We start from the raw sequence: 14336 nt of genomic DNA, 5'->3' as shown, positions 1-14336 counted from the left end.
TACTCGGGCTGTTACCTCTGCCAGGGAAATCTTTTCATCTTTGTTCCTAAAAATCCAGAATATCCTCTATAAAACAAATCTTATGTAGATTCTACTGAGTACACACTTGGTGCCAAGGATAGTTGTAAGTAATTACAAGCACTACAGACTAGTTCAGCATCCACTAAGTCCTATGAGGGGGTATTATTATCATCACTACAGAAGAGAAAAGTGAGGCACACAGAGGTTAAGTATTATTTCCAGAGTCATATTGCTGGTAAGCAGATGCTAATTCTGATCAATCAGAATTAATTCTGTCCTCTTTTCTATCGCAGGATTTTGTTTATATGACCATTTCAGTGCTTGCTGGAGTTTGGTGTGTTATAAGCTCCTTTTCTTATTTACCTTTGAATACTCAGTCACTATACTTTACATTTAATTAGCACTTAATGGAAGGTTACTAACTGTATGAATCCTGAGAAGGAAAATACAGCTATATTCTGTATAGATTTTCCTAACATCATGTATGCTACCGTGTCTTTATTTGGTTGCAAAAATAGGTTTAGTGTCAACTGAATAGAAAATAAAAGTGGGCAGACAAGAGAACATAAAAGAGTTGCAGAGATGGTATACTTTTGTAAAAGTACACGCTTCAACCTACAGCAATAACCAAATGCCTTACACACTCCTAAATTCTGAAGAGTTACTGAAGCATAGAAGGAGAAATTGAAAACATAAAGCATAGCTTTTCAAAGCCCCAAACCTTTTTAAACAAACTTCCTTTTTTCATTTGTAAACATTAGGTTTTATTTTCAGCTATACATATTAGGGAGAGTTAAGAGTCTCTTGAAACAGCATAGTTTGGTTCTGACAGTAACTCTTCCGCAAGGACTCTTTATTACACCATTTCTCCAGGACTCACTTTTCCCCTTAGCTGTTACAGGAAAACCAATGATAGATGACATCTCATGCTCTCCCTTGGACATCACTTACCTGGACCAATAGTTTAGGTGAAGAGTTACCAGGGGAGGATTCCTACAGCAGAGTTACTACGTCACTATGCAAAACCTTCAGATGTTTCCAAAGCCAAGATCTTGGTATCCACTTCAGCCTTCAAGAAAGGTATATAACAAGGAACAAGGAACATCTGGGTCCTTATTTCAAAGAAGAAAAAGTGAACTGTGGATATTCAGCTCCTTATACCACTACTTTTCTGATTTCCAGGTTAAAAGTCATTGAGCACGGTATTACAGGCAAAAAGATAATAAAATTGCCCATTGCTCTCAAGAAAGCTCACATTCTAGGTGGTCAGGAAGACATTTACTCAAAGAACTATTCCATTCTATAATCTGGCCATAAGTTTGAGAGCCCAGAGGAAAGAAGAAACCACCCTGTGTAGACATGGGCATAGCAGGGAGGATTGGTGGAGGAGGTCCCAATTTTGTGCCTCAAGGAAGCACCAGATTTAGCCTGGTAGACAGGTATGGAGGAGGTAAGGTGGAAATTGAAATTATAGATAGAATAAAATGCAATAATGAGCATAAAGGCAACAAGAGAAGCTTAAAATATTGCATTGTTAGAGCATGGGGTGTTTAATGAAATAAAAGGAGGAAAGAAAGAGGAAGTGAGAATAAAAAGATTCTGTCCTACTGCATAGAGGGAAGGCAGAATGAATCTCATGCAAAAAAAAAAAAGGAGAAAATCAAATCTATAGGAATTAAATGCAATTAAATGATTTAGGAAGTTAGAATATGTTGTTTTGAAAGCACTACATTTAATGAAGTCTGGACTACTTAAGGAAAATCATATGGCCTTCCTAACTGGACCACAAGTCATCAGTATTTGAAAAATTAAGATCAAGGTTTGGTTCAGAAATTTAGAAGATAAAATACTTTGGGCAAAATAAGTTTAGATTAAGCTTTTGTCACACCTCAAATATTCAGGTTCATTTTATTTTAACACTAGGTTTTGTTGTTGTTGTTGTTGTTTTTTCAAAATAAATGTTTATTGAGAACCTATTATTTATTAAGTAAATTCTTAGAACTGATTTTAAGAGATTAAGAAAACACAAAAATGAAAAAAATTTCCAAATGAAACTAAATAATCAATCTTATTATTCCTGTGAAATTTTATGTATTTTTCTGAAATAAGTAATTCAGTAAGTTTAAAAAGAAACTTAATAGGACACTAAGAATAAACCAAGGAAATATTGACTAGAGAATAAATTCACCTTAGAAAGCAGAAAAGCACATCTGATTGTGAGAACAATCAGACAAAAGAAAATCTTACTGAATTGGGTTGTTGGAAGGCAATTATGTCAAACCTAACAGAACTAATCAAATGAGGAGTCCTATACTTCAGAAAAAGGGTTATGAGTCAGCATCTTGAGAACCCAAGGAAATTGGACCCCCCCCCAAAAAATCAACCTCCAAGGGCAGGTCCTCTCTCCTCTTAGGTGGGGCTTTTGCTTTCTCATTCACACTGATTTTATAAAATATGTTTCCTTTGAGGATGTGAACACTTAAGGAGAAAAGGGGATCAAGAAAAAGCTTCTGCTCATTTTGTGTTATTCTATTGGTATGAGTGCATGAAGTCACAGGGAATTATGGGTAAAAAGGAGCTGTAAGAATCCTGTGTGACAAGAGTAAGATTAGGTCGACCAGATGCACAGCAACTTTTCTGGTCAGAATGAGGATCCACTTCCCTCATGCCATCTGGATTGAGGACTGGAGATAAAAATCTCTAGAATATGTAATGGTTCAGTTCCTAAAAATGATGATACCATAATCAATAGTTGTTTCCATTTTTAAAATGGGGACAGTTTTTAAAATTAAAAAAGAAATCCTCCATATGTTATATATCATCTTAGACAGAAATAAATTTTGACTGCATGTAACATCTCTGTCTCAATCCCCTTATCTCTGTGTGTGTACGTGTGTGTGTGTGTGTGTGTGTGTGTGTGTGTGTGTGTGTGTGTATGTAGGGGGAGTAATATTTTTCTTCATGAAATTATTGCAAGGATTAAATGAAATCATGTAAGGAAAATAATTGCTACTACTGATGTACTATATGTTGGCTAATTGAATTTAAATTTAAAAAAAAAAGAAGAAAAGAATTGGCATGGGGTCAGGTGAAAACCAAGGATTTGTTAAATTTTTTTTTAAAAAGGAAGAAAAAGAAGTCCTCACATTTATATACCCACTATATTTTTGGTTAAGAGTTTATTTCCAATATTTAATGTATTAAATAATGGCTGATATACTACAATTGGGTCAAAGAAATGTTGACCCTGATTTCTTAGGAGTTACACAGTCGTCAGTAAATGAAAACATTGTAGCAGGATACTTCAATACTAAGACTTGCGAATTCGTTCTAAAACAAAACAACATCCCTCTAGACTTAGATTCACAACCCATAGCCTTAATGACCAACCGTTTCCCAAATGTGATATTCTGATGGACTTCCCGATCCTTCAGGAATTACTGCCATACTCAATCAGTTATCCTTTAATCTAGCCTAGAAATCAGTCTCATTTGATTATTAGTAGTCGGAGCTTAAGTGAGTTTAGAAAATTGCATATTGACACAGAAGATGCATGCATCTTGCAGCCGAACACTCTAATGCAAAGGCACTGGCTTGCACACTTCATTCAAAGGAGTTTTTTAAATGAACATAGTGATTTTGTTTTTCACTCCATGTGAGGAGCTTTAGAAGAGGATGAGCAGAAGGCAATAGGTCTATTTTCTATTGATTTTCTCTATGATTTGTAGATATTTCATCATCAACTAAAAATAATTCACCAATATAAACCATGAATCCATCAAAATTAATATAATCTTGAAATTACACTGGAATACTGACCTGAATCCTATGGAAACTACTTTTGCAGGAAGGAAAAAAGAACATTAATTTTAGGAGAATTATAGTTGTCTTTTTAGATTTGACCGGACAATAGAATCCAAGGAGAGTATCATACAGTGCAATGCAGTTCACATTTCTAGATTTATTAAATTATTTACCCAGCATTGAGGACAATCCTATCTATGATCTATCATTCAAACATGGGAATGTCAAATCTCTAACTGTCTTTAACCTTTGCTCTAGCAACTGAATAAGAGTGTTCCTTATTTCTGAAAGAGGAGATACTAGATTTTTCTCTCCATTTGCTATATGCATATATTTTAAAAATTTGTCCTCTATAATATGTATATATTTAATCACTTGTTTTCCCCACATATAAGTTAATAAAGATAACATTTATAATATCTTTAATTTTAGATATATTCTCAGATTGCCTTTAGATTCGTCTTCTTGATATTTTCAATCAACTTTTTGGCACATTTTTAAAAAAAGATTTTATTTATTCATTTGACAGAGAGAGATCACAAGTAGGCAGAGAAGCAGGCAGAGTAAGTGGGGGGAAGCAGGCTCACCACTGAGCAGAGAGCTCAATGTGGGGCTCGATCCCAGGACCCTGAGATCATGACCTGAGCTGAAGGCAGAGGCTTAACCCACTGAGCCACCCAGGTGCCCCTGGCACATATTTTTAATATCCCTAACCTATATACTTTTTGAATATTGAATACATGAATTATTAACTCAACTTTAGAGATAAGGAGAATGAGATATTGAAAAACTAAGTGGCTAAGAGTACTGAATATGAATTACTGAAATATAAAATAGCAATGAAAAGTTATCTTCCAGTGACAGCTCATAATATGCAACTATACCCATATATCAGTTCATTGTAGTCAATTCAATACAAAGACAATTCTGTTCATTTGACAATAAAAAAGGGTTTAATAGAACTTTAACGTCTCTTTGTACCTTATCCTATAAATAGCTACCTCATCTAAAATTCTTTTTTATAATCTTGCTTTGCACTTATTTGTGAACATGGCCACATCCCTCAACAGAAGAAGTACTTTCAGAGAATTTCTGTTGCTCATTGTTGTAGCTTTTAGCACATAGTGGGGATAGTAGATGTTCAATAAACGCTTGGTGCAAAAATAAATGAAATGCTGATTTGTCATACTATGTGAGTTGATTCCTTAGGAGAGAAATCTGCATTTAGTGGACAGCCAAATAGAGTAAAGTATTTAGAACAGGACACTTCATAGTCCTGGAATCCCATGCCTATGTTCACATGTATACAATGAGTGACAACAGTTTTACTGGCATGTACGAAGGGCTCTGCTCTCTGGCCAAAGTTCATTACCTCCATCTCGGACTCCTACCACCTTGTCTGGGTGAACTGCCATGGTTTGCTCTTTGAGTTCATTATCTCTGAGGAGTGAGCAAATAGCAACACACTTGTCATCAACTTAAATGAGCATCCAGTCATCAATAAGAGCAATCAAAAACAATGTTAAACTAAATAAGTGAATGAATAAATAGATAAAAAAATTTTAAAAAACTTCTGAATCACTGCATGACATTGTTGAATGAACAAGACTCATCACATCTCACCGTTATCAGGTATCATCAGTAGCTTTTAAAAAATAATCGCCATATTGGACAAAGGTTCCTAGATTTCATAAGGTAGTCAGTGCCATTTCCTTGCAATTCTTATACTTAGGAACAACTGGCAGCAAGAGCCTGGCCTTGGGGATTCAATAGAAGTGATCCATGACTTGCGGTCTTATAGGCAGCTGCTAACCATAGGCTCCTTTCTATAATCCCCATGGACTACTGTCCATCTCCAGCTCAGCCAGCCATTTTGTCATGCTTGGTGGTGAAGACAGACAAGGAAAAGGAGGTTTGATGGAGAGCTAGAAGCAAGACCCGAAGCCGAGCACTCATTAAGATATTTTTCTTTGCCAAATGGAAATGGTTTTATTGCTCTTTCTTTCTTACTATAAATATTTGCACATATGTGCCATGAAACAATTTCAGAAAATATAGAATGCTATAATGAAGAAAACAGAAATCACACGCAACCCCACCACCCACTCTGCTCTCTATCCTTTTGGTCTTTAAAACACATTTCACATCCACATTATAAAACATGACAGAAAGGAAAACCTGGAATTAGAGTGAGGATAAAATCTCTCTCTCATACAGTGAAAGAAAAAAGAATTTCAGGAAAAATCAAATCAAAACAAGAACAAAACCTAACAAGCGTTAGCAGCCATCCAGAAGATACGCAGGACACAGAAAGCTTTCAAAAGGAAGAAGAAAAGATAGTGATCAAACCAGCCTGTCTCAAAAAACCATGGCACTGAAAAGCATCAGTGGCAGAAGCAAGAGCTCTCTGGCAGAACAAAGAGGTGCAGAGAGAACAGAGTGAGCAGGTACCAGGAGGAGAGAGAAAAGAACGAGCAAAGAGGGAGAGGGCAGCAGGAATGGCCACAGGAGGAAAAGCAACATAAGAATGAAGATGCCCCCTACCCCTTATTTTACCCTGGAAGACCACCTCTGTAAATCTGTAGACTGCTCTATTTCTTTGTTTTATTTTTGTTAAACAATCAAAATAGTTTAAGGTGGTACAGATGAAAGGAAAGACTCCTAGTTATAGTTAAATCCCTAACTCAAAAAAAAGGGGGGGAGGAATCACTCAGCATTATAAAAGATTAAAAAAAATTAATGAAGGCAACTTAGCTACGTATTTCAGCCAGAATTTTTTCAGCGTATAAAATGAGCCACTCTAAAAGGAAGTCAGCTTCTTATCCTAGTCCCATGTCTTATTTTATTGGCGGCTCTTTCTGTGGAGATGAGAGCCCAGCATGCAAGAGCTTTCTGGGAAAACACTGTTCTGATAGAGAAGTGTGTGGGTCTGTGTGTGTGTGTCTGCGTGTGTGTGTGTGTGTGTGTGTGAGAGAGAGAGAGAGAGAGAGAGAGAGAGAGAGAGAGAAGGAGAGAGACACAGAGGGACAGAGAGACACAGAGAATCACAGACACAGACACGGACACGGATACGGACAGAGGGAAAGGGGAGAATCTGTGATGTATTGGCCACTCTTGAGTTGGAGAGTGACAAAGAGATCAGGTAGATTTGTCTTGAAATTTTTTTTTCACCAAAATAATAATGTTCATTTTCTTTGGATCGATCTAGTTGCAGATTAAAACTACAAAAATCATATAATCTTTTTTTTTTAAGAGTATAAGTCAAAACCCTACCTCTAAATGTGATGGTATTAGGAGGTGGGATTTTTTTTTTAAATTTCTTTATTTATTTGACAGAGAGAGAAATCACAAGTAGGCAGAGAGGCAGGCAGAGAGAGAAGGGGAAGCAGGCTCGCCACCAAGCAGAGAGTCTGATGTGGGGCTCGATCCGAGGACCCTGGGATCATGACCTGAGCCGAAGGCAGAGGCTTTAACCCACTGAGCCACCCAGCCGCCCCGCAAAAATCATATAATCTTAATGTGCATCCATTTTAGAGTGCAGGAAACAAAGCCTGGAGATTGTAGGAAGTGACCTGACCAAGGTTTGCCTGTAACAAAGTTGAGGCAAGCATACTCCTTGTTCATTGCTTTTACATCTGGGGTTTGCTAAGTGTCATTTGCTACAGAGGACCGGGCACAAGTTAAGTTAGGGCCTCTTCTAAAATGGGAGATTGAGAGAGCTGCAGGGCTAGGATGCTAATCCCTGCCCGTCTGTCTTCTCTCATAAACTCTCAGCTAGAAGGATACTTCCCCAAGGAGAAGGCCTTTGAATTCAGGGCAGAGGGGACTGTGCTTAATTCTACCAAGAGATCTGACAAGACTCCTATAAGAAGGAGGCTCAGAAAACATTAGTTCTAAGTATGAAGTTAGCTCCAGGCTGATTCCTGTACCTGCAAGAAGGCTTTTGAGTGTCATCTCCATGTGCTTACAAAATTGACATTCTCATTAACAAATATTTGTTGAGGACCTTATATACACCTAGTACTCTGCACAGAGAAATGTAAGACAGCCTTGAGAGGCTTCCAAACTCACCGGTCCCATTGGGCAGCCAGAACCATACATAAAGGATAAGAAAGAGCCAAAGCAGCCTGTCCAGGGTGCATGATCCAGGGCTGGCAAAATAAATGCCTGAGGAATTCATAGGGAAGAGAGACAACTAGGGCTGTTAGAGACAGGTGCACGAAAGAGCTGACTCTTGAGCTATGCCTAAACAGATGTATATGACAAGAATACAAAAGCAGGGGCATTTCAGCTGGGGAGAGAGGGCCAGCAAAGATGCGAAGATCAGAGTGTATTGCGGGATAATGGCAATCATTTGGTTGAGCTCGGGAGTATCTGTAAAAACAAGCTGGTGATAAAGTTGGAGAGAGGGTAGGACAAAGTCCTCAGGACAAACATGCCAGATGAAAGACGCTATAGGCAATGAGGATAGGCAAAGGAAATACCAACATGATTCAGTACGATTACTCTGCTGGAAGTACAATATGTGGATTAAAAGGCAAAAGATGGGAAATAGAATAGATGGAGAAAATTTTAATAGTCTAGACAGGAGATGATGAGAGTCTTAAAATAAAAATAAAGCATACGGTCATATAATCAATACTATGATGCAAGAAGCCAAGGATTTATTACCACAATCGGAATTTGGTTTGGAAAAATGAGCCAAGTTTTTAAGACCTGGACTACGTTTCAGGAAGAAAATACCTAATAGCTAATCTAGCTTGATAGAACAATGGTTAGAAGTGATATCAGAGATTGAGATAACATGTAACAATGATGGTTGACACTAGGCAGCTGAATGAGTCCTCGGGAATGAACACTTACTCAGTGCTTAACATACAAAGGGAACAGAGAAAGAAAAAAGAAAGGCCAGCTTTGTAGCTTCTTGGGACTACCATAGCAACAGACTGGTCTGCCAACTTCTACCTGAACTTACTTCCATAGTCTAGGCCTCCTAATGATCCAAGACTGATGACAGTGGCCAAGGGTCTGGAAGGAACCCACAGCCCAGCATTCTGAAAGTAAAACCGGAACAGTGGGAAGCTCTGGGGACTCAGCCAACGCCTCCTATCTCAAAAATCCATTCAGGAGAACAAGCTGATCACTTACTCAGGGTCCCATGCTGTTTTCAATATGACATGTATAAGAACTTTTTTTTAAAGAAGGAAAAATAAAAGTCTCAATGATTACCCAAATACATAATAAAATGTCAGTGAAGGAAAATTGATACTGAGCTTGGAATTGTTCTCTTGATATTGTACTATGGCTGTAAAATAAAGCATAATCACTGTTATTTACTAATGCTTACCATGTGCCAGGCCCTGGCTAAATGTTAAATGTTATAAATTTATAAATTAAATGTGTAAATAAATGTTAATTCTGACAAAAGTGCAGAAGGCAGATATTATTATTTTCACCTTTTTTTTTTTAAAAGGTTTTATTTATTTGAGAGAGCTATAGGAAGCACGGGCAGTGGGGGCCCGGGAGCAGAGGCAGAGGGAGAAGTAGACTCCCCACTGAGCAGGGAGTCCAACGCGGGGCTCGAACCCAGGACCCCGGGATCATGACCTTAGCCAAAGGCAGATGCTTAACCGAATGAGTCACCCAGGCGCCCCACTTTTACCTTAACTTTACACACAAGAGAAGTGAAGCACATAGAGTTGCTGTGGAACGTGCAAATAGAACACAGGATAATCTACAACAAGGCATTGACACATCAGAGCCCTTCCAGCATTATCACCCCAATATGGGTGAATGTCCTCTGACTTGAAATTTTAGTATAACTCATTTGTTACAGACAAAACATAAATTAATCAAGCACAGACACACACAAATTTGTGGGAGGAGAAAGGCTCATGGGTATTTTAACTACATGAATGACACAACCCAAGAAACCTTTTTATAAAGCTACCCTTGGTAAGAACTCCCATGTCCAGTTGATTTAGCAAAAAGGCACCAAGTTCGGTTTCTAGTAGGACTGATGGTTACATTTCAAAACTCACAATAGTGATGGACCTCAGCTTCACTAATGTCTCCACATACACTGTTTCAAGCAAAATATAGTCCATTTACAAGAAGTGCAGAAATGTTGTTAAACTTAATTAGATGTAATTGTCACACTTTCATTAGCTATTAACATTATGTAAAGATAAACTAATGCATAATGAGTTCTTTCATTGTCACATAATTATAATTTTAATGATTACATTATGACCATTATAATACAGCACATATTTTCAATTTTCTCATTAGTGGGCAATTATTTATAAGGTTTTCTATTACAATCTGTCCATAGAGACTCAGTTATTAATGCCTTCATTTTCCTAGAATGATGACCACAGTGTTCAAATCATTCAAATCAATATGATGGCCACAGGGAGAACTGCAAAGCAACATGGAAAGAACAACAAAACTACAACCATGAAGTCAGCTCATTCAACACATGCCTGAGGATATTTCGAGAAGAAGAAAAATAATATATTAATATTCTTATGAGAAGCTCTAGTTTATAAGGTTTTCTCAAGTCTATTTCCCCCTCATTTTTTGTGGCCTTAAGTATCTGATCTTTCTTAAGTCGGTTTCCAGGGTATGAAATATTCAATAGCCTAACCTTTGAAAAATGTCTTATGCAGTTTTCACCATTCAGAGAATTAAATTAACAGACCACAAAGCCATTTCTGGGAAATTTTTTGAATTGCTCAGTCTCAAGGTTGTGTGTCAAGAAGTAAAATGCTGATGAACTGTATGATTCATCCTCAAAGATGATGAAGAGTGGGAGATATTTCTTAGAACAAAGCAAAGGGTGATGCGAATGGACAATGGTTATGACAACAGTGATTATGAGTCCTGTAAACTAAAAACAGCAGCAACAATGATAGTAACATCTAACAAAGTTTTCATTTTTAACCACTAATCGCAGAGAGATCGCAGAGCCCCTTGATACTCTTTTGGTGAAGTCTGACATTATCTGGTGGACATGGAGAGGTGTCCAGGAGTAAGAAAAAAGAGATTTAGAAATGTAGCATCGAAAACACCTGGCCTTAGCTGGTTGTGTTCCTTGGTCTTAAGGCCTCATCACAAGCCCCTCAGGGCTTCCCTGTAGCCCTCTGTGTCTCCCCCTCACTGCTTTAGGGTTTCCCCCTTATGACTGAGTCCTGGGCACCTTGCAGTCTACAGGGTTCATGGAAGAAATTAATGAACTAGTTAGACTGAAACCCAAAACTTCAAAGCAGTTCACAGCTTATTATATAACTTGATGGTAAAACAGAACAGATTTGAACATGGTCCAGTATACCTCCCTGAGAAAAACTGTTGGTCAAAGTGTTCAACAAATATGTATTCAGATCATTCAATGATAAGATCTGAATATTTTCTTTCCATTCAATGGAGGAGACTCAAGAATCCTGGCACATGATAGGTGACTTATCCTCAAACATTGGTAATATGTAAGACACACCTGAGGAACTGACTAAAAGGCAGAAACCAGAGATTATTAAGCTATAGGGCTGAGGAGCTGTTTTTATCAAGACATCCCAGAAGATTCTAAAACAGGTGGTCCACAGAATACAATCGAGAAACACTGCTGTAGCTGGTGCTCAATGCAATGGTGGGGAAGACATATGGACTAGTAAACATGTCACTAGTATAGGATTCAGAAGACACTTCTGGTTGAAGCTCCACTACAACAACAGGAGTGACCTGGAGAAAGTCCTAAGATCTAGACTTATGTTTCCCACCGATGAGATGTATGTTGGGCTCGTTATGGAATTTTTTTACTGTGATCTCTGTACAAGGGGACTGTGAAGTTGGCAAGAGAGATTTTCGGGCCATGTATAAAATTCTGAAATGTCAAACAGGAATCATTTAGATATCCAATTCAAAGTCTTTTTGACACATCCACTTTTCTGGTTTCTGGCTGGAACTCTATTACCTCTGGTTACCAGAATTCCTGAAGACAGTTACATTTATTTCAGATTTACGTAGATGGAAAAAATGTAGTTCTTTCATGGATCCCATTTTTCAAAGCATAAAGCCTGCAGGGGTAAAACTGCACATAGAAGTATTGGTATGAAAATGTTGGGACCGAGCAGGATAGAGATTTCTAAGTCCCAGTCCAACCCTAAAAGTTCTTGACCAATGTCTCTTCTTAAATTAAGAAACTAACAATACCAAACAGACTCATGCCATCCATCCAGCAACTGGGGGAGTGAACGTCACCTATGGGCCAGGTGCTACGTGGCGGGGCAGATACAGCACTGGGTCATATGCCATCCTGCTCTCCCCAGGCCTACAGTCAGATGGCGGGGGAAGATGGACAAGAACAAACCCATTATGTGTCAGGACATGATAAGTGACAGAAAGGGCAATGAAGTTAGGCGAGCAGGTTGTGGGGAGGGGGGCGCACTGAAGGTGCTATCAAAGAAGGGCTCTCTGATAAGGCAACATTTGAAACAAGACCTAAAGACAATGAGGGATAAAAATCGCAGAGGTCTCTGGGAGGACTCCAAGATGTACTGAGTTACTGAATACATGCTTTTCAAAAGAGGAAGATGATTCATCTTCTATATTATCATAAGCCTTGCTTTAGCTCACATATTTATGAGCTCATGTTCTGGGCAGACTCCAGGCTTGTAGAAAGCACATGGTCATTATTTCTTACCAGGGCTTGGGGAGGGTACAGGTGAAATCTCTAGCCCACTGATGATCTGACAATGAGGTAAAGCTTGGACCTTGGCACCACCGTGATTTTTGCCGCTTCAAGAGCACATCTTGGTTTGCCGCATATCCTTGTGGTCAACGTATTTTTAGTTCACTCTGGGATTTTTTCTGTCTTGGCAGGGTTTCTTGGCGACTTTCATTTCCTACCTACTGACAGCCTGATAAGCATGATTTATAAATATTAAAAATAAGGAGGTGAGACTGGAAGCAAGGAACCTGCCAAGACATGCCAGAACCTCTGATGAGTTCCCAATAAAACTAGAGAATATGTTTCAAATATCAGTGTACTCCCCATGTCTAGGGCAAGTCTGACACTTAGTTAGCACCCAGGGAATATGTGCTCAAAGAATGAATGAAATGTTTGTAAAAGACTTGAGCATGTCTGTGCTGCCTATCTCAAACCAAAATAAAAGCTCTGCCTGGATAGAATAGCTTGGTGTGAGCATCGTGGGTGAGGGCGTGTGGGTGTATGTTAGTAAACAGGATGTTTTCAATCCTGTAGGAGAAAGCATGGCAGCTGCTCCCTAAGCTCCTAGTAGAGGAAGCTGCCAGTTTTACATCCTTGAAAGCCCCTATTTGCATAGACCCTTTATAGAAGGCAGACGTTAGAAATGGAAATAGTATATGATCACCAAATCTCACTTGAGCTAGAAAGTTCTGCCCGTGGTTTGTGATTTTTGGAGATGTGTGTGTGCTGACAACAAAATTAACTTCTCCAAAGAACTGAGAATTGCCTACTCTCATCATCCCTCTCACTGTAATTTACATGACTTGACGAAATTAGACTGTTATTTCCATCGGGGTGATCTGCAAAATCATAAAATGATGTGTATTTTGGGAATGCCTAATTAACTCTCCTTAGTTCCACTGAGGTTTCAGCTACTAATATAAGCACACTGCAGATACCATGGAGGTGTTCACATCTAGTTTTAGAAACCATAAAGAGATATTCAAAGGACTTGAAAGAAAAATTTCTTTAGAAATCAGGCGGTAACAAGGATTCAAGTCAAATGGTGAGCCTATGGGAGAAAATCAGATATCCACTGATTTGCCAAAACACGCCTTACAGCAAATAGCAAGAAATACTCTTATATTTGAAGTCAGTATTCATAATCAAAGCAGCAGAATTACATACATATTCACACAAAGTCCACCCCATTCACAGTTTTTTTCACAAACATTAACTAATATTGATCAAGCTGTTTGTCACAAAAGTTTGCTTTAACATATAATCAGCATCTGATGCGAGAGCCATGCTTCCTAGACAATTGCCAGCACCTTGTGTCATACTTGTAAATAATGGGCTACTCCTATTGAGCACTATCTGCTTAATATAGAAAAATGTTCATCTTAATTAGGAAATTCTTCTTATTATTTAATATTTACTGAGAACCCTCAATGTGCTTGGCAGCAAGAACACCAGAAACACATTCTCTGCCCACCAAGAATCCACCTGCTAAGGAAAATATGATGAACCAGTTACGCAGTCATTTCTGTTTTTAACATATTTTATATAATTTTTTTCCAGGTGACAAAGTTGCCAACTTTGGAAACCTCTTTGGAAACCTCTTCTCTTCTGATCAAAGGGAATGGTAAACTATCCGATGAGTTATGAATGAAGTTAAGGTAAAAGAGGAGAGAAAGGGCCAATTAATTATAACTGTATAAAAACATAAATGAAATTGCTCCATTGTTGGGAAAAAATATAACGCACTCCTAAGTAAACACAACTGTATTTGTTAAGGACTGCATAA

At 38.2% G+C, this 14336-nt stretch overlaps 1 protein-coding gene across 1 annotated transcript in view; it reads right to left on the bottom strand.

Annotated features, from left to right (window-relative positions):
• The window catches only part of LOC111143388 (ST6 N-acetylgalactosaminide alpha-2,6-sialyltransferase 3), a 533116-nt gene that overhangs the window by 164353 nt on the left and 354427 nt on the right, over nucleotides 1-14336 (bottom strand). The window lies entirely within an intron of this gene.

The sequence above is a fragment of the Enhydra lutris genome, unplaced genomic scaffold (assembly GCF_002288905.1).
Source record: "Enhydra lutris kenyoni isolate GAN:26980312 unplaced genomic scaffold, ASM228890v2 scaffoldscaffold9, whole genome shotgun sequence".
NCBI lineage: Eukaryota > Metazoa > Chordata > Mammalia > Carnivora > Mustelidae > Enhydra > Enhydra lutris.
Note: the sequence above shows the minus strand (reverse complement) of the source record. Positions and strands in the feature narration are given on the sequence as shown.